Here is a 27,692-nt window from a genome sequence, read left to right as displayed (position 1 = left end):
TGGAGTCATCCATTTTTTTAAAGGATGCCTAGCTCGTTTTAGTAAAAGCAGACCTTAGAACTTGATACGAAGTCTGGGTGATGTCAGAGCCCCTTGTTATCGAGTGCGTCATTGTTTCTAGACTTCTTCTTTGGAGGGAGCTGGGTAATACGATTTTAAGATAAAACACTTCAGTAGTTTATATCGATACTTGCAATTCAAAACGAAGACCATGGGAGTTTTGTTTAACCTCTTTTATTTTGCATTTGTTTCTTCTTTTTCCCAGAGAATTTGAATTTTCAATAATACCTAAAATTAGCATACCATAAATTACTCATGTTTTACTGTACAATATACATACAAAATCTCATAATAACAATACCAACACCACTTGCAAAAATTGATTACTGAAAATAGTTTAAGTTTTTTTCGACCTTCAAGTTACATCCCTTTGGCAATGTCTAGTCAGATTGTTATGTTTTAACATCATTATAATCACTCTCCCGCTAACTGAATACCTATTTACTTTCCTTCTTTTCATTTTATAATAGATTTAGAGGAGATTTTTTTAATTGTCTAATGGTTCTGTAAAAATTTTTATATATTTACCAAGTCAAATCTATAAAGCAAGATATGGTCTAAAACGTCTAGCGTCTCTCATCATATCCACCCTATTCCTTGCCTCTTGCTTTAAACCTTTTTTAAAAAAATTATCTATTCTTTCATTATTTGTTGAATTAAAAATCCAAACACACATACAATCAAGTTTTTCCCTTACTTACATGAATAGTGGCTTATATATCTATTTCTCTCTTGTTTCCTTTTTACAAATTCCTTGTACTCCATATGGGGCTGTATAATCCACAGTTTGTTTCATAATCTCCTGCTGATGGACGGGTGGATTGTTGCCAGTCTTCTTCTATTAGAATTAGTCATTTAGTAACTGGCCATGAGTATAAATCTCTTCCTGTTTGGCAGGGCATAGCTGGAGTAGTTTTCCAAAAATGGAACTGTTGAGTTAACAGTTTCATGCATATATACTTTTTTGACATCTTGGAGCCATTTGCATTTTTATGTGAACTAACTGATAATTCTTCTAGTTCATTGTTCTAAACACATTGATCTTTTTCTTCTCTTATCTGAGGGTCTTTATATATTAGGCATATTAACATTGGGTCTGTGATATACATTGCAGATATTTTTTTCAGTTTTATATTTGTCTTTCTATTTTATGTATGGTCATATTTGCCATGCCAAGATTTTTAAATACCGTCAGTTTTTGTAACATCGTATTATATGGCTTTACTCTATTGTTAGTTGATTTTGAGTCAAAGATAGGCCATTCACGAGCTATGAAATGTTTCACACGTGTGGTTACTCCTGGCATACTTTAAGTTGCACTTTTTGCATTTAATTATTTTATCCACTTGGAATATTTTGGTGTCTGATGTCAGGAATTGATCCAACTTTTCCTTTTTCCAAAAGGCTCAAGATTTATTTTTCAAAGTCAAAGACAATCTACAGTTCTCTCAAAATATAAAACAGTCACTCTTTGATCCTGTTTTAAAGACTATTCGTCATTGACCATTCTAGGTCAGAGACTAAATTTTTTTCAAATCCTTTGGAAGGTGAATTATCTAGTGTCAATTTATTGGATTGGCTTAACTTTTTTACTTTACTCTGAAGTGTAGATAATGACTTTTAAGGTTAACCAGCAGCATTATGTAACATTCCTGGTTTTCTTTTGTCTTATAGCCAGGATTTAGCATTCATAACATGTTCTCCTATAGTTTACAGCCAACCACAGACTTATTTAAAGGAAAATTCCACGCTCTACATGAACTCATGCCATTTCTTTGTATGATACAAAATTGTCCTATATACATTTTCTACAATGGGATGCATTTTAAAGGCAGTAAATAAAGTGCCAAAGGACTCATCATTTTTATTATTCCTTTCCAACCGCACATTTAGAGTCAATTAAGGAGGGGAAATTATGACCCTCCCTTTATACATGTTAGATGAGTGCCTGTTATGTGTGCCAAAGGTGCTGGGCCCACAGCACCTTTCAGTCCCTTTCTCTGCCTCTCCTCACTGCCCCATTCAGGGGGTGGGGAGAGAGGGAAACCAGGGGACTGGTCCTGAGACATGGGTCCAGTGTGGCCACAATTAAGGTGTTGCAGTTTACCCACGATAGTTCATAAGAACAATGCTCAGAGCTATATTTACCGAGCACTTAATATATTCTCAGCACGAAGCCAATGATTCACATGTGTTTCCCATTTAATCTTTAAAGCCCTCCTGTAATGTAACATATTCTACACGAAGAAGCTTTACTCAGACCAACTGTATATATATATTGCCAAAGACTGTATTAGTAAATAACATGCCTAGAATGTAAATTTAGATCTATTTGAATTAAACCTGAGTTTTTAACCACCCTGTTGAATTTTCCATGATCATATCTCTGAAAATAAGCTCAAGCTAAAATCCTGAGTATTTGCCACGAGTCAAATGCAGAAACAAAATACAAACACCAATCTAAAGTGACTAAGTCTACGAATGGGAGAAGCAAAGCCAAGTGCTGGAGGGGAACAGCTTCATGGTGGGTATGTTCCGGAAGAATGTTGGTTACCCTCTTTGGGTAGCTCAGAAAGCACTGGGGTGCCCCTAACTCAGTATCTTTGATCTGGAGTTTGATTTCTGAGGGTTCGGCCTGGCATTTACATAGAAATTTAGTTTGGACATATTCTCAAGATTAGATGGGATTTCCCCAGGAGTTTTTAACAGGGGAAAGCAAGATAATATTCATTTAAAAATCAAGGTTGAGGTCCATCCACAGTTGAATATGTTGAATCTTATTTTTTTTCAATTACTTTTGTTTGGAAAAAATAATTATTTCTGCAAGTAAATGTTTTAGTTCAAGGATGAGGTGACGTTAGAGGTTTTTTTGAAATTACTTTGCATAATAAAGCAGAAATTTGTATGTGCCGTAGTGAGTAACTGTTCTATATTATGGAACCCCTCACATGGGGGACAGCAAATGCCGTTCTTTGACTTCTTCCACAGTATTTTGTTTTGTTTTGTTTCAAGTTTCTTAGCACTCTTGGTGTGGCTTCAGAAATTCTCTGCGGTGTGTCATAAAATGATTTTTGAAAGCAGCTTGTAGTTTATTAAAAGTTGGCCATTGGCTACTCATGAGGCCTTCTCATTTTTCCTGTCAAACAGAACAGATCTGAACAACTTGCAGAAGTTTAGAAACAAATGAGACAGAAAAAGCTTAATTAGTTGTACTTGTAAATTTACATTTTTGACTAAAAGACAACCCTTTAAGGCTTTTTCAAAATGAGATATATGTAGGAGCAAATGAATTTAAACATGAAGTGGCCAGGTGACTTTGAGAAGCACCTGCATGGATATGGTGAAAAACATTTGGAATGCTGTGTTGGACAAATGAACACACATTTAAAACACATACTTTATTTTCAGGAAAATGAAGGTCAGAAATCTTGCACCAATGGCTTGATTTTGCTAAAGTGATATTCTATTTTTCTATCTGATTCTTATTGGGACTACTATGTCACTGAATTATTTCCATGTCCAGCAGCTGTTCTGAGAAATAGTGCTTTCTGAAGAGGGGAGGGTATAGCTCAAGTGGTAGAGCACATGCTTAGCATGCATGGGGTCCTGGGTTCAATTCCCCAGTACCTCCTCTTAAAAATAAATAAACCTAATTACCTCCCTCCCAAATTAAATAATACAATAATAAATTAATAAGATATTAAGAGAAATAGTGCTTTCTGCTCAAAACAGTTTTTTGACAATGCCTGAAGTTATTTAACACATCTTGTTCCCAAGGATAAATGCCATATTTAGCAGCTTTTGATTTTATTTTGTACTTATAGTTTATTTTCTTTATGTCTTCAGAAAATTTGTAATATCTTACTATTTTTGGTATGGAAAGCCTTCTGAAATAATTCTAGAGAATTTATTTACCAAGATTCCATAGCTAAGAGAGATTTTTACTGTTAAGTCCTTAAAAAGAGTATCTTCAGAAAATAATTCACTGTCATTCTAGTTCATTTAAATTTAGTGTAATGGAAGAATTACACAGTAGATAAAAATCTTTTCTTTAAAAAAACAGGGAGGGAATTAATTCTTATCTGTTGAAAAACAGTAAATTCCATCTTCTCACCTGAAACCTCACAGATAAATGACTAACATTTCTTTGGTGGATTGAGAGAGAGTAACTGAAAGATGGAAACAAAGCATTTATTTGATCAAGTCGGAGGAGACAAAGGAACTTTTCCAGATCTTTGACACCATTTGAGTACATTCAAAATGATCTTGCCAATGCTAACGGGAGTGGCATGTGTTTCAAAGGACACAAATTATCGTGTCTAAACGGTGGGGAATGGGTTATGAAATGAGTTAAACTAGTCAATGGTTTGGTCAGAATGGTTAAACCAGACAATGGCAGTTTTCTTTATGGATTTGTATTTGTCACTTTTTAAGATACAGCATTTGGTGATGATTCCTCGTATTGGGTTGTTTTAAATGGCTTATTGTGAGAAAGAAAAATATGCTAAAATCTTTATCTCAGGTGAAAAATACAGATGACACAAACTGATTGATTAAACGAAGCCCCAAATTTTAAATAACTGATAATACTCAGTGTCCACAAAAGTATGGACAGACAGACGTCCTCTATTCTCAATGCTGAGACAGTAAAAGTGTAACTAATACAGTATTTTCATAGGTCATTTTTAAATTATCCTGTTTACTTGCTGAAGGTCTGACCTAGACATTCTTCTTCTGAAGATCCATCCTCATTGGATTAAGTGAATATATATTCACTTAAATTTTGTAATAGCCAAAAAAAGAAAAGAAAGGAACAGATAACCCACATTTTACCAGAGGTGGTTATATGAATTTAGGTTTATCATGCAATTACATGCTGTGTAGCCATTAAGCATAAACTAGATCTATATACTTTAATGTGGAGAGATGGATATGACAGATTATTGAGTGACAGAAAAATCTTTAATATCTGTAGCAAGAATATGAAAATTATATAAATTATCTTTGAAAATAGGATTTGCATGTGAGTGTATGTGTATTTGTGTGTGGTTTGGATTTTTATAATAAATTTACATTTCCCAATAATTCTCTTAGGAATTTGAATTTTTCTTAAAGATTTACATCTGTACATTATTGAAATAATTTCCATCTGGTAGCAGCATGCTTGATTTATAGATAATGTGTCAGAAAGGAAATTTTAAAATGAAATAAAGCTCATTTATGCTAAACTAAGAAAACTAGAATGATAAATTAAAAAACAGATCAGAGAGCAGAATTTTAATGCATTTAATTATCACACAATGTAATAAGAGAAACTGTGCTAAGGAGAATGAATAAAGAGTTGATACAACTCTTGGGTTTTGTAAAACTTGAACAAGTATCTTTCAACATCATTTCTGTTTATCATCTCAAACAATGTAAGAAATATAGAAGTAAAAAGGGGTAGATTAAGGATTATAGAGGTAAGAAAATCAGGTATATATTATTTTTGCATGTTGCATATATTTATTACAAGAAGTTTTAACCACCTTCAGATAAACACCAATTTTAGCACTATACATATTCTTTAAAAACTAAAAATAAAAATTTAGTGTCCATTGAAAGGCATTACTTGTGATTTGAACTGATTATTATAATTTATAATAATGATATTTCAGCTTAAACTCTAGGCATCGAAGAGGTTCAGAAGAGGTTCAGTACTTAAAATTTAAGATTGCAGCAAAGTCTGATCACAATTTTGCCCCAGGAATTGTCTACGTAGGTCAGGTTGGCAGCAGACCAAACCAGAGGCCTACAGACAGTGTCTGTGTTAAGATTTCAGGCTTTAGGGACAAGTGACCAGAGGGCACATTCTAGCTCAGACTCTAATTGTGTTTCAGTTTTCGTCATCCATAAAACGATCTCAGTCTCCTACCTTACAGTCTCACACTCTTCAGTGTCACATGCTGCTTGAATCTAGTTAGTCGATATAAAATTGACAAGGAAGCAAACAGGAAGTGCCAATTAAATATGTAAGGAAATGGTTAATTGCTGTGGTCTCATCGCGCTAGGGGCTAGTCACGGAAAAACGCAGCCCGATCAGATAGTGTAGATATTCTACTGCAGGAGTCTCAGACTCAAGTCGCTACAGGCGGTTTGAATGAGTGACGAGCACTGGATATAAGGTAGCAGAAACGGTGGAGGTTGTAGCAGATCTAATTACACCCAGCTGCTTGGTGTGGTAACCATATTGAAAGTTGTTTTTTTTTTAATTTTCAGGAGAAGGGAAGAATTAGGAATAATGATTCACAAAATTTCCCAATTTCTAAAATATTATGCTGGTTAAAGAAAGCATACCTGTGGGTTAAATCCAGGCTGTAACTTGCCCATCAGCAACCCCTATTTCCAGGATTAAGTCTGCAAAAACAACCAGAATCAGTGGTATAAAGTCATTTCTCCTTTCGGTGGGTTTGTGGCTTTGAAGATCACATCCTGGAAGTGAAATGAAACAGAAACCTATTTATCACACTTACTCAATGTCTGAAAGGAAAATGAAAGAGAAAATTGTGGACCTGATTTTCTTGAAGCAGCTACAAACGTGGGAGATGATGGTTCAGCTGATTTGCAATACTGAATTTGTAGTCTCGTGTGTACTGTATATTTCAAGGATAATCAGTTATATGTAATTTTTGTGTGTAATCATGGGACTCAGTTAGTAATACCTGTTTACCCTGGCTTAATGCTAGCTCTGTAAATTACAATTCTCTCATCGGACTTTAGGCTTTTTCTTTGCAAAAAAAGGGAGAATGAATTTTTTCAGTTATCAACTAGCTTTTACATGTAATAAAACTTCCTCTGGCTCTTCACTTTACAAAGGATGTCTTTATAGTACTGTGTGGCCAATAGATTATTTTTGATATGGTTTCTTGCTTGGCCATTACTGGCTTCAAATTGCGTCTAATTCAGACATCTAATAAAATGGATGCATTTCTCTAATTACCTTAAATCAAGGGACCTAACTGATTCTCATTTCTGAAATTTTAAAACTTGCAAATGTTAATCTGTAGTGTTTTATGTAAGTCAAGTAAATATAGATGACATCTGTTCAGTGTACCACAATTTAAGTATAAATATACTTGAATTTATCTTTATGATTATGTACTAATGTCAGCATGCTTTCTAACTTTATAATCAGTATTAAACCGTATAGTATAAACATTAAACACCTGGGCGTGAAATTGAGCGCTTAATAAGCTCTCTTTGTCATTCGAGAGATTAGAAAGCAAACACATTGATGTGAAGGTAAATTTAAGGTTGGGTATATTGAAATAAAAACTTGCTGTTTGACTTCATCGATCTGTTAGCAAAATCAACTGTATTTCATTTCCTAAAGAAATAAACAGTGCATCACCCCGGATGACTATTTCCAATATTTTGAATTAGAGTTGTACAGATTGACTTTTCTTGCTGTTATTATTTGTGGTAAAAGTATTAGTATTAATATTGTTAGGAGGAGTCAACAGTTTTTCTTAAAAGACCAAATAGTAAATATTTTAGGCTTTGCAAGCCCAAGGTCTTTGTTGCAACTACTCAGTCATGCTGTTCTAGCTGAAGGATACCATGGAAAATGCAAAAATCAGCCAGGATGCCTGTGATCCAATAAAATGTTATTTACAAAAGCAGGCAGTTGGACCACAGGTGATAATTTGCCAATCCTTATATTAACATCACTTTATGGTTTCTTAGTGTTTTCGCATATTCACAGACTCATTAGCACAGCAGCCTTGCATTAGCTAGATACGGATACTTTTTGCAGAGGAGGAAACAAGAGCTCAGACTGCTGGCACGTACTAAGCAAAATAAATGAGACTCAAGGCTCCAGATGCTTCTGAAATCTACTGTCTTCAGAAAGTAAGCCACTCTGAAAGCTGGTATTTAAATGTTACTTAATTAATGAGAGACTTTCTTTCCACTTAGCTCTGAACTTTGCCGTCCCAGACCTTGATGACAAGATGACAGTACAAGCTAGAGAGAGGCCACAGCTCAGACCCCAGCCAGTGGATCTGACGAATGCTTGGAATTTAAGAGTGCACAGGCTTAGCCACAGTCAGGAAGATGAGCGCAGACGCAGCAGACTGGACGGCTGCTGTTACTTCATTAAGAAGAGTCCGTTCCTCACCCAAATTTTTTTTAAATACTTGTTGAATAATAAATGAATGATATGAAGACATGATTAAATATGTCCTGAAAGAAATGATTAGGAATAATAACAACATAGTTTATGTACACACTAAAGCACTTGGACTCCATTTATAAATAACAATCACAGAACAATTATTGAACACACGCGTTGAGTCAGATATTGTACCAGAGGCTGAGGGAATCCAGGAAAAATTCTTGTGCTCGAAAGGCTAACATATAAAGGGGAGTCTTGGGGATTGTTAAGGGCAATCAAAAAGAAAATGTATGTTAGACATGATTAAAAGTATAAGTTTTTAAAAGGTAAAGGACATGATAGTCTATTTTCAAATCTGTATAATTGTCAAAGTATATTTTATCTTTTTAATCTACCAAGTGATCATCAGCTAAAATGTTGCAGTTTTACTGAGGTGGATATCTTTCAAGAAAAATAGGTAAATTAAAGAGGACTATAGAAAAATAATCAAAGTTTCAACGTGGAATAAAAATGGATGCTAAATACCCAAGCCTTTTGACACCGCAAAGAAGGTTATTCTCATGGTTATGCGTGCATGTCTATTCAGTCAGGTGTTCCGTTGTCGCTAAGCAACTGGTTTAGTCATTTATTTACTTTTCGCCAGAGGGTCGGTATGAGGGTCTTTTGTTGATGTTCTTAAAAGTTTTGAACTTAACTCTTGCTTATTTTCTTTTAAAAAGCTTCCTACATTTTTAATAACGTACATTTGAACTGCATCAAATTAACTTTTAAAATAAAGTAAAAGGGACACACCACAGTGTACTTTTTAAATTTGTTCTTTCAAGGGTACGACGTCTGAGGAAAAGTACAAGATGAAGAATAGTCTCTCTGGAACATGAGGAACAGGATGGAAAAGGCCACAGACACGCTAAGGTAAGCCAGGAGTGTTCCGGCAATTCCTGGTTTTCGTATTTAAGCCTTTATTTCAGTGTTACCTTTTCAAGGCAAAGGGCTGTTCATCTCTTCATGTCCTTTGATTATTGAATTGTGATCCTTGAAGTTTGCGATTCAGTTCCTCAGCCAAGAGATGAGTGAAGTAATTGCTACGTCTTGTGGTTGCATTGCTTTTCCTGGAGGTCGTGAATCTTCGTGGTTGTTGGGCGAGAGGAAATGCAGGATCAAGAGAGCCTCAGGCTCTGGTCCTAAACTTCGGTGGCTCAGGTGTGATTTCTGGCTAGGCAGCCGGCCTCCCTAAACTTTAGTCATCCACCCAAGAATTCACAGCGTAACGGGAAACCAAGAAGTACTCGAGACATTCCCTGAGATTTGAAAAGGAAACTGAATAAAGTCAGGTTATAAATGTGCTGAAAAGGAGTAAGAAATAAATGGTTAACTCAAAAGTGCTGTACGTGACTAATAAGAATGAACATAATTTTTCTGAGCTGTTTCCTAGCTCACATGTTAGAATTTTTGAAATATATTTTACTTTTCCTCAACAATCGTATTGCGATTAATACTGAAAAAGTTAGAAAAACATGAGGATGTGAAATATACCAGAAAGCACGTCTGCTGTTCAGAGAGAGGATTTCTCTCCCTGCTGATACAGTAATAGTCAAAGATTCAAGTGTTTAGTGATTCACTGATTTGTTAAAAAACTAGTGGCGGCATTGCTCCTGTGTGCCACGTGTGATCACGGCTGGCCACGCAGTCTTTTTTCCTCCTTCACTGGTAAACTGAGAATTATGATCACAGCCACCTCATAAATGTGCTGTGCCAATTCAATGTATGAATGCATGCGACACCCTTTAAAAGTACTTGGGGGCAAAGTAATAATACTCAGTAATGGTAGGTATCTTATTATAATTAAAATTAATGTTTGTTAGGAGAGATGAGAGGGTTTAAATAATTACAGGTAAAACATTCTGGGCATTCAAAAGAGAAAGAAATGATTTCTTCCGAAGCGCCCCCTCCTCCTTCTCTAGTTCTGTTGTCTTCACTCTTCCTTCCTTCCTTGTCACCTCGGAGGGTAGCCTGACTGGGAAAGAGCTGGAGTTTTCACTCACACAGACCCTGGTGTCTCAGGTCTGCTCCTGAGAGGATCCTTCAGCAGGCTGCTCCTTCTCCCCAAGACCTGGCTTCTTGTTACAAGATGCGTAAAATGTCTGATGCGTGATGACATTTGTGAATGTTGATTTGTCATAAGAGGCTCGTTTTAATAAAATTTAAGATTGACTTAATCTGTGATGTTAGGAAAAAAGAAGATTTTGAAAATCAAAGAGAATTCCTTAAGGTACTAATAACTCAACTGACTCTATTAAAACATAAAGAATACGTTGAAGAACATAATAAGGATTACTTAAAATGTACTAGTCACGTGTGGTGACCCTGAAAAGTCAGTATTGTAACTCACGATGAGAAAAATACTATGTTGGCTGTGGGTTTGTCATAAATGGCCTTTGTTATGTTGAGATATGTTTCCTGTGGACCCACTTTGGTGAGGGTGGTTATCATGAATGGATGTTAAATTTTATTAAATGCTTTTTCTGAGTCTGTTGAGATGATCATGTGGTTTTTGCCTTTCCTTTTATCAGTGTGCTGTATCATACTGATTGACGTACATATGTTGAACCATCCTGGTGACCCGGGAATGAATCCACTTTGACCATGGTGTATGGGCCTTTTTATGTGTTGTTTCATTTGGTTTGCTAATAGTTTGTTGAGGATTCATGCTGAGCAAAGTAAATGCGTTTTATTTTATTACCACTATGATAAAAGGGGCTAGAAGATCTCGTTTCTAAAGTCCAGTTGAGGCTCTCGCATCAATTTTATGAAACTGAGTGAAATCAATGTAGCTAGTCCCTGATAAGCAGATCTGCTTTGGATATACCGCTTTTATAGAAACAAACACAGAGTAAAATTTAAAAAGTGATTTTTATAGGGTATTTTTAAAAATCTACTTCATCAGTCTCAGTCTGTATTTAATTTATGTACTTAAAAGCAGACTAGATTTTTATTTGTCAAGTTCACTTTTAGAGGAACTAATATTAAGATCTAAGTACTTGTAATAATAAAATAACTTAACAGATTTTGCTTAAATATTTACCATAATTATTTTACGAATTTGTCAATAAGCTGTCTTAATAAATTCTAAGAGATTTTATTCCTCCCTTTTTCTTCCTTTCAAAAAGAAAAAAAGTTAAGTTCACCCATTTCTGCCGTTGTAAGAATTATTGTGATTAATTGCTCTCATCACATCTGGCCAGCTCTGATAATATAAGCCATACGGTTTACATACTGAGGTACTTCTTAACAATGAAACTTTCTCTTCTAAGAGTTGAACTGTAGTAAAAAAAAAAAATGAGGATAGTAACTAGAGAACACAGCATGATTAAAGACCAAAGTTTAAAAACAAAGTTTAAATTTTCACATGGTATAACTTTACACCATTTATATCAGTTTCAATATTTCATCTTATATCCCAAAGGACTTATGAGTGATTCAACATCACCAAGGGACATGATCTAAAGTTGAACCAGCATTAATCGGAGCATCTTTTTCTCAAGTATAATACATGCCTATTTTTACAAAGATTACCATAAATCATGAATTTTTACTTAATAGAATATGAAATATATTCGATTTTATTTTATGTGTGTATGTGAGTAAAACAGGTATAGATGTGCCACTCTACTTATTTATATATGTTTATACATATCTATATTAATTCCTCTGTGCTAGTTCAGATTCAGTTTTGTACCCTTATTATCTGTCTGTGAATGATTGTCAACATTCACTTATTTAACAGACCTACGACATTGCATTATTCTTGGGAATAACACCAGTTAATTTATAATTCGTAGAAAAAAAGTGATCCACTAAAGATATATTTTACTGATTAGATTACATTTCATGGGTTTGTATGGGTGGCTAGTCACGAAGTTCTAAATTCCTCTTCTAAATTCACATCAAAAGTGGAGTCAGAGTCGTTATTTCAGTTCACTCAATCAAGGCAGCTTTCAAGCCCCACCACCTGCCCCTCCTGCCACACAACCTGGTAAGAAACCCCAGGAGCTCCCTCCTTTAGTGCCTCTGGGAAGTTCACACCACTCAAGACTAGGATCTAACAAGGGGACCCTTCACCCAAACCCCACCCCTTAATCACATTAAAAGCCAAACCAATCTCCTTACCCTCTTCCCTCAAACCACTTTAGGACCTGACATGGGGCCTCTCGTCTCCCCAGAAAACCTCGCTAAGTGAAGAGTAAACCTTTCCATACCCTCTTGAGGCAAGTGTGGCATCGTCAGCCTTGACATCTGAGCAGACCTTAGCTGGATGTCCACCCAGTATTTTCACAGTGTCCACAACAGGTATTATTTAATGAGGTGGTGAGTAAAGAGGGAAGAGAGGGTGCTAAGGAGAAAGGAATTAACCTAGTTTTGGTCATGATGGCTCTGAAGTGGTCTGTGGATATTTAGTGGGTATGTCACGTGCACGGCAGCCACAGGCACGGAGATTGGGGGTGGGTCTGGGCGGGTGGCAGTTTGAGGTCATCACACGGCAATCAAGGGCCTGGAGAGGAAGGGATCACTCGGAGGGATGAGCAGAGTTGGGAAAAGAGAGGGCCAGGCCATTGTTTCTGTTGAATTCTAGTCCACGTCGTTCAGTGCTCATTTTGCTCTTCAGTGTGTCTCCTTGAGACATTCTTCTCAGTACAGCATTCAGCCTTCACTGAGCATCACTTAACTAAGTTCAAGTCACAGAGTTAAACAACTACTTGACCAGTATTTGTTTTTAATGTAAAATAACAATTTTACTTCAGCAGAAAGAAAAGAATGATGCTTCAAAGTATTGGTTATGCCAGGCTAAAATATATCATTATGTCTGTAAGACAAGAAACAAATCATTCTAGCTGGGTAGGGTCTTACGATCAATTGGAAACACCAAACAAGCTAGACCTGTTATTTAGAGCTGTACAGTTATATCTGAGGCTAGTTAAATCTGCTGCTTATTAGTCACATTTAAATGTAAATGTGTATTCAAAAATAGACAGGGATGAATCCTAATACTTAATCTTCTAAGTCAATCTCTAAAAATCCTGTTGTCCACATCATAACCAAGACAACTAAACAAAATTTCAGGCTTGGGTCCCAGGCATCAGTAATTTCTAAATCTCTCCGTGTAATTCCCATGTGTACCCGAGGTTCTGAAACATCACTAGAGGTCTATTGACAGTGGTAGAAATAAGCAACATTTAAGTTTTAATTTTTAAATTTATATACTGTTTCAGAATGGATTTAAAGTATTGCATATGGCTCTGCTGATTGAAATATAACTGCTCTTTTGTAAACAAATTTGTTGATCTCCTGATGCCTCAATATGTCCATTTATATGGTAAAAAAAAAATTGTGGCTTAGAAGGATCAAGCAAAATACGCACCTCGTGACTAATGGAGAAGTAATTTAAAACCAAGTTTTTCTGGTTAGTTTCTATGTTAATTTACCTAGGCAGCGTAACTCAATGAGTCATAGATTAGCAATCCAGGATTTTGAATATTTTGTTCATAAAACACCCTGAAAATTTGCCATATTCCATTTTTAATAAGGCATGAATCAGGAAGCATTATACGATGTTTATACCCGTTTCTTATAAGAGCAACTAACTTTATCTCAAGAAAAAGTTCAAGTATTTCTACCAAACAGTCATGAGTATTTTCAAATCTATTATAATGTCTTCCCATATCCATAGCTTTGATTCTTGACAAACAATCATAACTTTAGACAACTTCAGGTATAATTTCTGACCTCTTATACCAACAAGTTTGACATTTTAGTTATTCTTCACTTGGTAGGAGGAAATCCCCAGAGTTTCTTTTTTATGAAACAGCTACAAAATATTTAGTTAAGCTACCATCCAAACATCATCTGGTCAATTTTTGTTACTCAACTATGGGGCCGTTAAAGTCTCTAAGTGCAGGGATCATATTTTAAGAAGGAAAAATCAAGCTCTTCCTGGAGAGTTTTCAAAGGAGGATTTAATGGTTTAATACAACTAAGATGATGATTCATATGCTAAATTGGGTTTACAACTTTGTATCATTATAAAAATTTTATTTGGGTTACAAAATCTCTTGGAAAACAATCAAAATATAATTCTGGAAAAAAAATACTATAATCACATCGTCCAAACAACTAGATTTGAGCCACAAATAATGGTCAATTAGGTATTTCTGTTATTAAGAATGACTTAAATTTGGCATCATACTTCTTTAGGTTATGCAATAAATGTGTTGTAAATCATTTTTCTCTGAGATAACTTTTCAGTCTATAATTTGAGAGGCAAAGATGGTAAACTAAAAATATTTGAAACTGTTTAAATTAAGTAAGGTAAATTTTTTCTATAGTTTTTCAAATGCTACCTTGCCAAATTTTTCTAAATATTTAAAGTATATTCATCTTTCCTCCTCTAAGATATAAAAGCTAGGAGTATTAATTAGCTAGAAGTTAATAAATTCAACGCTATAGCTTATGCTGAGTGAAGAGTATTGATGACTTTTTAATTTAAAAATATATAAGTGATGATGGAATACTTTAAATTATGAAGTTACTGCTTACGACCTCAAAATCCTGGTTTGAAGGGTCATGCTGATTGGTCTAAAAGTAATTCCGTCTGTTTGCCAGTGATTGGTCCAGGACCCCAGGCCTAAGCTAATTGGTGTACAGAATCTCCTGGACATGTGAATTGGTTCAGATGTTTCAAAAAGTGCCTGGAAGAGGATAACAGATGAGAAGCATCTTCTAAGTGAACGGATGTGACACCAAGTTTAACCCCAGTGGGATATGAATTTTGGAAAATAAAGTTGTTTATTCTTAATAATGAACCTCTGTAAAAAAACAATCGCAGTGCTTCTTTCTATAAAATTTTTTCTCTATGGAAATAAGGCCAAGAAATTGTAGAACCATCTTCTGCCAGCCTATGGAAGTTGTCAACACAGAGAACAGAGGCAAGAAAACCTCAGAGAAATTAAGTTAAAAATTAAGGAGAGTTAGAGACTTGACTGACCCTTGATTGATGGTTTCCAATCAGTGACTATTTCACTTATCTTGCTCTATTATTTGAGGCAGTTGAAGTTGGATTTTTCTGTTACTTATTTCCAAAAGCATAATTTTTGGATATAATCTCCCTGTGTTTGTATAGATGTACTGGCAACTGTACACTGCCGAGTCCTCTGTACAATCTCTGACCTGCAGCCTATCCCAGACTTTTTTCCCGTGAGGATTCTCACTGCTTCTTGTCTCCAGGTAACGGAGGCAAGAGGCAATACTGCTGTTAATCCATGTTTCTGCTTCAGATCCCCCTCTCCAGTCGTCCCCCAGATCTTCCCTTCTCCTCATTACTGCCCCGGCTCCATTCCAGATCATCGTTCCATCCCTGACCCATCGTAAAAGGGTCTGTGCCTTGTGAAATGTAAAAGCACTTAAAATACCAAGCAGTATTCACATTCTTTATGTCTTCTGAAAAATAGTCTTAGAAAAATGTAAATAATTTAAATGAGTTTGAGGAATACATGTGGAGTGACAAACACGCATCATTATAAACATTTTTTGTTTAGTTTCTAAGAGGGCAGTCATTGTCTATGTCTGACAGAACTCCTTAGTTGAAGTAGCCTTTTCATTGTTTGCAAATGAAATCTAGAGTGGGTTGTCTAAACATTGATAAATCCACTGTCGGTATCCACTGGGTGAATTCTCATAGAGATTAAAAATGTTAATGTAAATAAAAGAGGAAAAGCCATTATAGAGGTTAAAATAGGTGATAATTTAAAGTTCAAAGACTGACCAAAAAATAATAGGAAAGTAAAACCATCCTTCAATAAACAAGAAAAATATTTCACCATTTTGAGGGATTCAATTAGAAATACAGTCCAGCTCTTCTGATGTCACTAATAAGTAGTGATGCCTACTTATTTTTTTTTAACAAAATCTCTTATGAAGGGCAAAGAGTAGAGCTGTAGTAAGTTTATTGATGTCAGTTTTGTTTAAGTCAGTTGCTATGGCCATAAAGCTTTCAGTTCAACAATAACAAAGAAAATGGTGAGGGGATCAATGAACTTTGGATGCAGTGAGAAGAGTGGAGGACTTCGGTATTTGACAAAGTTAATGAATGTCTCCTATGAATATTAATTAGTAATAAAAAGTGTTCTGCCTTTGATTTTTTATTTGATCCTTTTAAGGTGGCTGATAGGCAATGGTTGCATCAAAATGATGATGACATCAAAATGTATTACTTTATTTTAAATCATGCTTTTTTTATCCGTTTTTCAATTTTGAGAATAAAATATGAAAAGTAAGATCCTTATTTGAAAACTCTTCAGTTGAGGATGGGGTGTCCACATGGTCTACTTCCTTTCAGCTTTGACCGTAATAGAGGTGTGGCTACCTGTCCTTAACAATCCCTAAAGACCTTTGACATTTTGTCTTAATGTAGGCAACAAAAGTTAGCCCTGAAAGTGAACGTTCTCACATTATGAGGTAAACAAATGACACTATACTGTATAGTTTACAAACTATACCTGTGGTATGTGTGTATTTATTTATAATCTACTCTATGCCATGTACTCTAAAATTAATTACCATTACACATTGCTAAGGTTTTAGGAATAATCTTAGTGGTTCGAATTGTGTCTGTCTTATTTCAGGCTTTCTTTTTGTCTTCTGTCCTGCAACTCTACATTCTGGTTATTAGAGCTTATATATTAAACACAAACACATAATAATCTTGGTCTATAAGCTATGTATAATTAATACTACAATACCCAAAATTGGGGGCTTTTACACATAGATATTTTTAAAAAGTGTTTTAGAACACCTAGTTAATCACTCCTTACAAGCTGCTTCAACTTTTCAATCATCATTTTTAACTTAATCAGTGTAAGACCATTAAAGGATAAAATTATGAAAATTCTGAAAGATACAAGGGAAAAAGATCCTCTATGGCTACACCCAAGATGTAAAGACTAAGATTTTTGTATCTTTCTATGCTTATCATGTCTAATAATGCAACAAAATAACATGAGATTTTAATATTAGAATCTATATAATCTGTGAAAGTTCTTCTGATGTTTGAGATCTCTTTTTTAAGTGGTAGTACTCTCAACGTATCTGAGTATGTATTTGTTAATGGCGTCAAGTAACAATCTCTACCCTTATTATTTGGTAATTCATATAACTGTACTTGCATATTTAAAATAGATTATTCTGTCTGTTCCTGTTATTGGCAGCTGTATTTATTTCTGTCTTCTTTACCCTCAACAACGTTGTTACTTCATATAATCTTGAGATCTAACTGTAAATTTGCAGTATAATTTATACGACTAGTACTGAAGCTTAGCCAGGGAGAATTCTCAAGGACAGAACTCACTTTTAATTAAATCTTTTAACATATACCACAAACCACATGGTCAAATAAGACTACACATTTTGGCATCTTCTTAGATGTTTGCAGCTAAATATAGTTTAGATTTGGGATAGGGGGTAAACCAGTCCTGTCTTTAGTAATGAAACACTAAATTTGAAAGTGGAAGTTTGGCTCCTGTTCCATTCTGTCACTAACTCACCGGATAGTAACTAGAAGTCAGATTCTCTCCCTAAAGAATATGATGAACAGTGAAGATCTCTGACAATTCTCGGATGGCAAATCTCATTTTATAATCATCACGCCTCCAGAGTAACTTAGAGAGATCTGTGAAAGTTGTCTTGCAAAAGGTAAAAGAAAAATTGTAATTTTAAAAAAGAAAGTTGATGTAACTCTACCGTGCATCCTTTAGTGACTGAAATATTTATTGATTCCAACAAACTATGGATGCTCCTACAAAGATGACGCCAGTAGTCAGTTATTTCCACATGTGCTTATACACACACACACACACACAGACACACACACACACAGGTATCATGTTAGTATTCAGTGCCTACAGGTATCGGTGGTCAGCCCAGTATACAAAGTGATAAGGATGTTTCTGGAACTTTTGAGCATTTAATATTATAATAGCGTTCTTCTTTCTGTTTCCTCAAGGGTTTTCTGATTTCCCTAGTGTGATAGGATGAGTAACAGTCCCTCAAAAGATAGCTGTCTCCTAACCCCTGGAACCTGTGAATATGTTACGCTTCGTGACAAAAGGGACTTTGTAGATGTGATTAAGGATCTTGAAATGAGGAGATTATCCTGGATTATCCAGATGGGCCCAATATGATCACAAGGGTCTTATAATAAGAGGTAGACAGGAGGGTCAGAGTCAGGGAAGGTGACGTGATAACAGAGGCTAGAAGGATGTCGGATGATGGAAGCAGATGATAGAGTGATACAGGGCAATGAGCCAAGCACTGCAACAGCTTTGAGAGGCTTGGAAGACAAAAACCAGATTCTCCCCTAGAACATCCAGAAGTTGCCTTGTTCTTCATTTTAGCCCAGTGATACCAGTTTCGAACTTCTGATCTCCAGAACTACGAGAGGATATACTGAATTGTTTTAAGTGATTAGTTTTTAGTGGTTTGTTTGTTACAACAGCAAAAGGAGAGTAAAACACTTAGCATCGTATTCTCTCCCTTAACTCTCCAGTTTTATCAGGTGATGATCCCAGTGAATCATTGTCTTCCCAAAATATATTGCCCCATGGGGAATCTCAAACAGGCAGTCTATCTATCCTTATTTTGGAGGGTTTGTTTATTCCAGAAAACTCTACACATTCATTTGCATTCATAGAGTACATGCAATAAATTGCTTTTGTCTTGGCTTTCAATAGACCGAATTGTCCCTTTTCTTTCTCTTTTTTTTCCTTCACACTAAGCAAAACCGGTGAATATAATCTGAAAGATGGTAGCTTTTGCTAGGAGACATATGTCTGTCACAATAATATTTGGACACTTCAGCGCGTAATAACAATCTCTGGTCATTTTAACAGATCACATCTTCAACACATGGAGAAGTATCTTTATGCATGTGTATGTGTTTTCAAAAGCTTATACATTTTTCATGCATATAATGCTTTTGCCTTTCCTTTTTATATTTTAATCTTGATTCCTGAAGTGTATACAAATAGTGTTCAAATAACTACAGAAAATATATTGTTAACTTGATCAATTAACTTATTAAACCATCATTTTCTATGGAGAAACTACTGTGCTCCACGTAGCAGTGAATGCTGTAGTAATTGTGGTCCCTCCCTCAAATGAATAAACAAATTGGGAGGAAAATTGGCAAATTGGCAGGAAACAGTCTTGAAGACACCCAGAAAAAATTTAACACAATCATTTTGACAAAAATTATTGAAAACTGTCTGGTAAATAGAGTAGCGGATTAGAAACACCTGATCTTTTGTTTCTGATGTTTCAATAAGATGTGTATGAAAATTCACAGGAGGACAAAAACTGGAAATACTAGTAAGAAGGAAACATCACGTTTGACCCTTCATTGACTGGATTTGATAGAGATGAATGTCTGTAAAGGATAGCTTTGTAACCACTCCAATCTCTACCCTCTCAGATAGAACATTAGAGAGATGCTCCAAGAAGATGTGACAGACTTTGACTCACTCTTTGTGTGCTGCTACCTCTGTGAACCAGGGGCATTGCTTGTCAAAAAGAATAAGAACAGCGAAAAAGTGATGCTTCATCCTTTATCAAAAAAAAACAAAGAGAAAAATACATATGCATTTCTAAATCTACTTAGAGTTAAATCTCAGTACCTGGCATAGATGGTAAGAAAAAGGGGATGGGTAAAACACATGGCACCTTTGGATGTGTAGTCAAGTAGTAAACAGTGTGACACAAAAAGGGACAGAAGCAGTAACGCTGGAGGAGCAGAGAGCCCTCTGGATGTGGTCTTCCAGTTACCATGCTACATCAAACCCATAGGAGGTCTTCTCCAGCAGACCTGCACCTCTTAGCTGGTGATCTGTTCTTAATCCAGTAGCCTTACGCAGACGAATGAATGCTTGCTAATCTATGATCATATTTTGACCTAAAAATTAGAAAACATCTGAGTGTTGTCCTTTAAAAAAAGATGCAAGGCTACATATGTTCTGAAATAGAGAAGCAGAGTCATAACTCTGAGAACAGCCTGGAAGGAAGGACGAGACAATGCTCAAAATGCAGAAAACCATCAGGAAACAATAAGACATGAAGACAATCAATATCTGTGCTGGGGTGCAGTAAAGAGTGAAACTGCCACCAGAGAAAACTTAAACAGATTTTGGTAGGACAAACCATGGAAAAGTCATCCAGCATTAAAAAGGCCAAAAAGAAGGAAACACTGAGACGGATACATTTCTGGAGTAGCGAGAACAAACATCAAATCAAAGACGTAGAGAGGATCCCAAGGATGGAGCCTGAGCCATAGAAGCAGACAGACTGTCACAGTAAGATGCATTTCTAAGGTCAGATTGTCTGCATCCCTGCTCCCATTCAACACCCCCCGGGTAGCTCCATTTTGGCACGTCATTCGCTGTAAACAGAGCTTCCTTGATTGCGCTACAGTTTTTTTTCACTGGCACAGCCATTTCCTTAACCAAGAGAAAATGAAACAATTCTTTTCACTCTGGGTCACCATATTTTCTTTCCTTTTATTCTGGCAGTTGGTTATAGACTTAGGCCTACCACCCACCACCTGTCAGAGTTTCTGCTGCAAGAAGTGCCCTTCTGTCCTCTGTGCTATTGTGTGTAGTGTTTTCTTGTCATATCCCGTCTACCCCAGTGAAGCGCCGTTGCTAATAAAGCTGTGAACCTGTTTCACGGCTACTTAAAAATGTGTTACGTATTTAGCTGAAATCTTCAAGCATTGCTTTCTACCCAGTGTACTGTGGGGGTTGTGTTATTACTGGTAATCTCATTTGAAAAGTATTATTATTAAATGGAAATTTAAAAAGAGGAGGCCAGTTATGTAAAGAACTTCTGTGTGTGTGTCTTAATTATATTCCAGCGTTGCCCTTCTACTTGGCAACGACTGTATTTGAGTTTGAATACCAGAGTACAAGGACATTCTATTTTTGTTTCCAGCATTTGCATTACATTAATTGACATTCTCAAGAAAGAAAATAAAGAAAAGAAATGGTCTGTTTAAGGTCGATAGTTAGCATTTTTGTTGCTTGGACAGTAGTATGTTTACAGTGCTAATTGCAGTTAACGTTGTCATTGCACATTAGTCTGATGTATGTGTTTCTCCAGTTTCCTGTAGACAAAAGGCATGCTTCACTGAGCTGGTTTATTTAAATTTCTGAGAATAAGTCAACAGGTTACACACATTTCATTGTCCTAAATACAAGGACAAGGACTAACCTCTCCTGTCTAATGCTATTTCTCTTTACTTAAATCCTATGAAAAAAAAAAAAAAGAAATGATTTAATGAACACTGAATTAAGTTTACCTCTTGTAAGATAATAAGGGCATTTGTTTATCATACTTCAAATACGATGGTTTGAAATATGATATCTGAGCGTTAAGTCTCTTTTAAGTTTCTTTATGAGATTCAGAAGTAGATTTGGATTGATTTCTCCAAAGTCTAAGTCTAATGCTTGCTTTTTCTAGTAGAGGAATGACTGGCTTATTCATTCAGTGTCTCCAAAATTTAGATTAAAGATTAATTGCAGCGATGAATAACTAGACATTATGTAATCAGAGCTAGAGTATGTAGGCAAAATTAAAGAGTCAGTATTTTCTCCACAGTATTTTCTCCTCGGTCTTTCTGTTTAACCACATGATTTCCACATATAGTCCAAGAGTCACCTGAGTAAAGCAGTAACGTGTTAGTAACGTTCCACCAATACTTCTCTGAATCTATTTCGGTTTTCCTATGGCTGTCTGCCTTCTGGTGATCTCTGGTCTCCCTGCAACAGCGTCAGCATATTTATGGTAACAGAACTGGAAAGAAGAGACTAAGGGTGATCGTACGAAGCCTGAGTCAGAGTGGCCGTTGGAGTTTTATGGGAAATGACGTTACAGCCACTTTTCTAGGTTCTGATGAGTATGCAGTTAGCTCTTGTCGCTAACGTGTTTCCCATCCCTGGTGATTAACAGCGTTTCCCACGGCAGGCTGCCCTCTGGAGAGTGTTAAACACACCCCTGAAAGAAACAGCCCCACATACCTAGTTACACCATTGATGGCACTAAAGCCAATCACGAAAAGTCCAGACTTGACTTTACAACGTGACAAACAAGTAAAAGAAACAACTCTAGTGTGTCCTGAGGTTTCCAGAGATTCTAACTTAATGCCCTTCTTACAAGCTCTGCTCTTTGTAGACACAACATTTGAAATATATTTCCAAACACTTCATGCTATCTTGAAAAGTAAAACAAGGAGACTCTTAACTGGGAGCCTGTAGCACCAAGTCCGCTTTTTGTATGAAAAGGTACAAACAGTGCTTTCATTTGGAAATAAAGGAACCCATAGCCAGCTTCCAAAGTGACTTCCCCCGGATTCACTTCGCTGGGACTCCATCACAAAGCGGCTGAGGTTTCAGAGAGCAACTTCTCGTTTTGCGTTCAGGAAGCTAAACCTCATTCAAACAGCAGCTCAATTGTTTCTGTATTTACAGTCTCATGTGGGGAGACATTGTCTTCAGCCTTTAACTCCCACAGACATCAGCTGTAACGCAGTGAAAGGGGCAACTTCCTGCTCACACTGGCAGAACAGTCCGGGAGGAAGGCGCTGGGTCCACTGTCCAGTGACCCAAGGCACAGTCTTTCCGTTTCTTATGTAAATAGAATAAACATGGAGTCTGTGCATCTTGATTGAACTTGACACATAACTTCTTTAGACCCCCAATTTCCTGTGTCTCAGATGCTCTTATCTCATCTTCCCTTTTTAACATCTTTATTAATCAGGAATTCTTGGGCTTCTCTTTTTGTGGAGTGCCGTTTAGATAAGCTTTTTCCCCGCTGAGTATTCTTTGGAATTTGTATCCAGCCGAGCATACGTATTTGTGATTTGATGTCGTAATGTCACGTCCTTGGGCTCTAAAAAATTTACTTGGTTTTAGCATTTTTATGCAGCTGCTCTTCAACTACAGAGTCACGTAGATAGGACTTTGTTTTTGCGATGATTCGTTTTGCTCTTTAGAACTTACTATGTGAAGGATGTCAGTTAACACTGCCTCATGGAGATGATTGTGTTGAATTTTTGGCAGTGCCTTAGTTCTGGGCTTTCAGACGTTGGCCTTACCAAAGCTGCCTCTTTTCTTGTGCTGTTTCTTTTTTGACTTATTCTTTTGACAGTTGTAAAAATGGCAGAATATTAGCCATGAATAATTTTAATGGTATGCAAAACCGGTAGAAATTTTTGAGTTGTGTTAGGAAAGGTAAGGGTTATTAAGGTTTTCACATTCAAAATTTTAAATGCCAACAAATCACTGTATTTGTTGTTTTAGGAATTCCAGAATTGTTAGTCTTTTTATTTTTTTCCACCTGGAAAGACTCAGTCGTATAGGATTGATCTAGCAAAACCTATCCAAAGAAAATTCAGACAAATTCATAAGCTATCACCAGAAGAGAAGTAACACTGTGATAAAGCATACAATTAGATATTTTTTTGTCTAGGAAAGAAGTAACTTTAAAGGAGTTGCTGTACAAACAGTAACATGAATAATTATTTACCAATTTGTGTATCAAAATTATACACTTTGAGCAGAAAATTACTAATGTTGGAGAGTGCAGAGAAAAAAAGGCAGAAAGAAAATTTAAATTAATAAGTTTTTCTCAACATGCAGCAATAACCATTAAAAACTGACCCAACTGGAAATGTCATGCATCTTACAAGCATGTTAGTTACACAAGGACACACAGATGTGTAAAAATTCACTGAGCTGTATGCTTAAGTTTCATGAATTTTACTATGTATATAATACCTCAAGGGGAAAAAAAGTTTAAAAATTTCAGTTCTGCAGCATTTAGGAATACATGCTCAATATATGACTAAAAATATGCAAACTATATAAAAAGGATGGTTTTAGCAGTGACAAGTGTGATGGCCAAGTTTTAGAAACATCTCAAGTGTCCATTATGAAATTAACTCATTTTTGTTTTTCTGCATAATAGAGTACTATACAGCTATAAAGTTATATCATTTTAGAGAAAAATGTTCAATGACATTTAAATATTTTCACAATATGTTAATTATTAAATCAATTACAAAAATAGGTCTACAGCATAACCTAACTTTTTAAACCAAATTTGTGGATATATTGCAGACGAGTTTCCTAGAAGGTGTGCACAAACCTTTAATAATGCTCGTAATTTTGGTGGGATTAGAGGTGATTATTTTCTTCTTTGGGCTTTTGTGCATTTTCCCAATAGACTATAATAAATAAATGATTCTGATAGAAAAACATAAAAGGAATATAATTTTAAAATATCTGTTAGGAGGCATCATTATTACTCACTTCTCCATCAGTGAAAGAATGTATTTCTGGCCCCGGTTCTTCCATCTCTGTGATCAGCTTGTTCCCAGTGTATCTGGGAGGCTGCTGTTCTCCATCTGGTCCAAGTGGGAATAAAACAGTACTTTGTGATGAGGTACAGGAAACTGGTTTCAAAGTAAATATGAAAACAGTGCTTTTTCACAGTAATGTTAATGTGCTCGACAATGTATTAAAAAAGTGTTGAGTCCTTAATGTCAGTAAAGAGAGTGTTATACTGTTATCAGTGGGTCTACTTACATCATTCTAGCTACCTTTGCAAGGAATAATTTACAACTGGTATGAAAAAGTAGAACACTTAAAACACCTGGGACATTTTTGGCAAGAAACCACTAAGAGAGACTGACTTTGACCTTTTAATGGATAACTGAAAGGTGCCATGGCTTCGGCCTGGAGTAGGGGGCAGTGGGTATGAAAGGAGAGAGTAAAAAAAAAACCACCATGGAAGCTGGGATGGGCGGTTCCCCTCCTCACACCTGTAGTAACTCACACCCCAGGCCTGGGAGTCCTGGGAGTAAAATCAGTGCTGGGGGGAGCTCTTTGCTTGCGAGGAATGAAGAGATGAGATGGTGACTACCTAGTTCACGTCAGGTTGTCACTTTCCCACTGCACCACCACCCCTCCTGGCTCATCACAGAGCGTCTCTTTTGTCTACAAGCGTCTCCTTCGAAAGCAGCGCCTCCTTCAAGGGAGATCAGAACCTAAGCAGTTGTTTGTGGAGCTGGGGGTTACTGACATGGTATCTGGCGCTGCAGAACCTGAGAGTCTCCCACTGCACGCTCCCTGAGCCCATAAACGATGACTAGACATGGTGTCTGGCCTTGCTGCACATTGCCTGATAGAGCAGCCAGTACCTCCCAGAGGAAAAATGAGTTCACGGACCAAAATACTATCAAGGCATTTGAGGAGCTCAGTTTTTTCAAACGGCAAACATCTTGCTGTATTATAGATCTCAGCCAAACCGGAAATAGTACGAGAGAAGGACCAAGAAAGTAAAATTAGCCTAATAAACATATTAAGAGAATCGACACAACATCGTAAACTGACTCTACTTCAATAAAAATGTATATATACGTAAAACATATTAAGAGAGACGGAAGAAGGCGTTAATAATGTGAAACAAGAATAGAAGGCTATGGAAGAAACATAAAAAGCAGAGATACGAAGTAAAAAAATAATACTTTAAGTAAACAGCGTAATATAAGTAGCAGACTCTTTAGAGAAGAAGAATGAATCAAGGCATCAAAAAACCACTTAGGAAAACTCCCTTGGGGAAGGAGGAAAAAGAAAGTAGAACATGTAATAGAGAAGCCGATATGCAAAATTAAAGTATGGTTTCATATCTAGACATGAGTCCCCAAAGAGAGAGAAGTGAAATTTCAGAAGAAGAAATCGCTTTTTTTTAATGGAGATATATTTTCCATAATTAGAAGGGCAAGAAAATTAAACAATCCAGCTGAAAAGGCCCCTTAGAGTGCCAAAGCAAAGTAGTAAGGAAAAAAAATTGCAAGCACCTACTCAAATCATAGTAAAATTTAAGAATATCAGATTGTATTAGAAACTGAAAACACAGAGAGAGACTGTTATTTACACAAACCGAGTGTTAGTTTACTAGCATGTTTTTCAACAACTCTAGATGCAAGATGACTATAGGTTAGTATTTTCAAAGTAGTAAAGGAAAATAATTCAGAACCTAGAATTTCACAGTCAGTCCAGCTACCCATCATTTGCCATTATTATTAAATAATTTAATGAAAATTACTTCTAGGCATTCAGAACCTGAGAAATTTTGCCGCACAATGACCCACATGGAAAACAGTTTTGGATAAGGTAATTTAAATAAGGGGAAAATAAAAATCCAGGAGATGTTTAAAGATTTACGATGACATAGTTCCCAATATCTCCATACTTAACAATAAAATCTATGGACTAAACTCCCTAGTTGAAAGATGAAGATTGAGAGTTTGATTTTAAAAGGTCCAGATACAGGTCCTTATTTACAAGAAAACACCAAAAGCATAAGAGTACTAAAAAGTTGAATATAAAGAATGTAAAAAAAAAATCAGGAAAACACTGAAGAAAAGAAAGTTACTATAATGTGTTAAAGCCAGATAAAATAAACCACCACCAACAAAACATGAAGCATGGGGAGGCTCATGACCTAATGATAACACATTCTCTTAACTAAGAGGATGTAGCAGTGTTAAAGATTATGCATCTAAAACAGTCAAGAAATATATGAGACAAAAGTTGACAGAGCTATAGGAGGAAGTTCCTAAAAGATCATGATGAAAACATTTTTCTTAATCATTATTGACAGGTAAATAGATTTAAAAAAATAGAATATCTGAAAAATACAGTTAGAGTGACCCACTAAATACACAGAGTTCTTCACCCCATAATTTTTTAAAATACATATTTTCCCTCTAACTCTTCAAACATGTATAAAAAATGATCAATACTAGGCCACAGAAAGTGCCAAATTTCAGTGAATAGATCATATAGTATGTGACTTTACAAGCCAGGAGTGAATAATGAAAAGAAAAATAGCTTTGCTTTTCCAGCTCTCAGAAGGCAAGGAAAACGCAGTGCAGTAATAACCATCACAGACAGCTGCCTTGTTTTGGTTTTCTCTGTCTGTCTGGTTGCTGTTTTGTTATTATCACTGTTTTTTATAAATGATGAGAATTTTTGTTTATCCTTCTGTCATGTGTGTTTTGCTTGCTTTGCAACTTTACTGCCCCTTAACCCTCCCAAATTCTCCCTCTTTACATCTCATATTGATTTTCGTTTTAAATAGTAGACTAAGCCCTTCAGAGTTTATATCATCATTAAAATGGTCCCATGTAGGTTTTATGCTGCAAACTTCTGAGTTTGGCCTTCCTGTGTTTCTAACATCAAAACAGACAAAAGAAAAAGCAAACAAAACAAAGAACAAACTTGGCAACTTAATGCAATTATTCAAGAGAGTTAAACAGCCGTATAAATGGAGCATCGGTGGATATTTGTAGCTGAAACCAATCACGGGGAAATGG

At 35.9% G+C, this 27,692-nt stretch overlaps 1 long non-coding RNA gene across 3 annotated transcripts in view; it reads left to right on the top strand.

Moving 5' to 3' along the window:
• The first annotated feature begins 8,867 nt into the window (after positions 1 to 8,867).
• Positions 8,868 to 27,692, top strand: part of LOC116285682 (uncharacterized) — a 198,966-nt gene continuing 180,141 nt past the window's right edge. For all 3 annotated transcript variants that reach the window (XR_012064555.1, XR_004195354.2, XR_012064554.1), the window contains exon 1: positions 8,868 to 9,127. This is a non-coding gene — a long non-coding RNA (uncharacterized lncRNA). The remainder of the gene's footprint in view (positions 9,128 to 27,692) is intronic.

The sequence above is a fragment of the Vicugna pacos genome, chromosome 26, assembly GCF_048564905.1.
Source record: "Vicugna pacos chromosome 26, VicPac4, whole genome shotgun sequence".
In the NCBI taxonomy this organism is placed as follows: domain Eukaryota; kingdom Metazoa; phylum Chordata; class Mammalia; order Artiodactyla; family Camelidae; genus Vicugna; species Vicugna pacos.
Note: the sequence above shows the minus strand (reverse complement) of the source record. Positions and strands in the feature narration are given on the sequence as shown.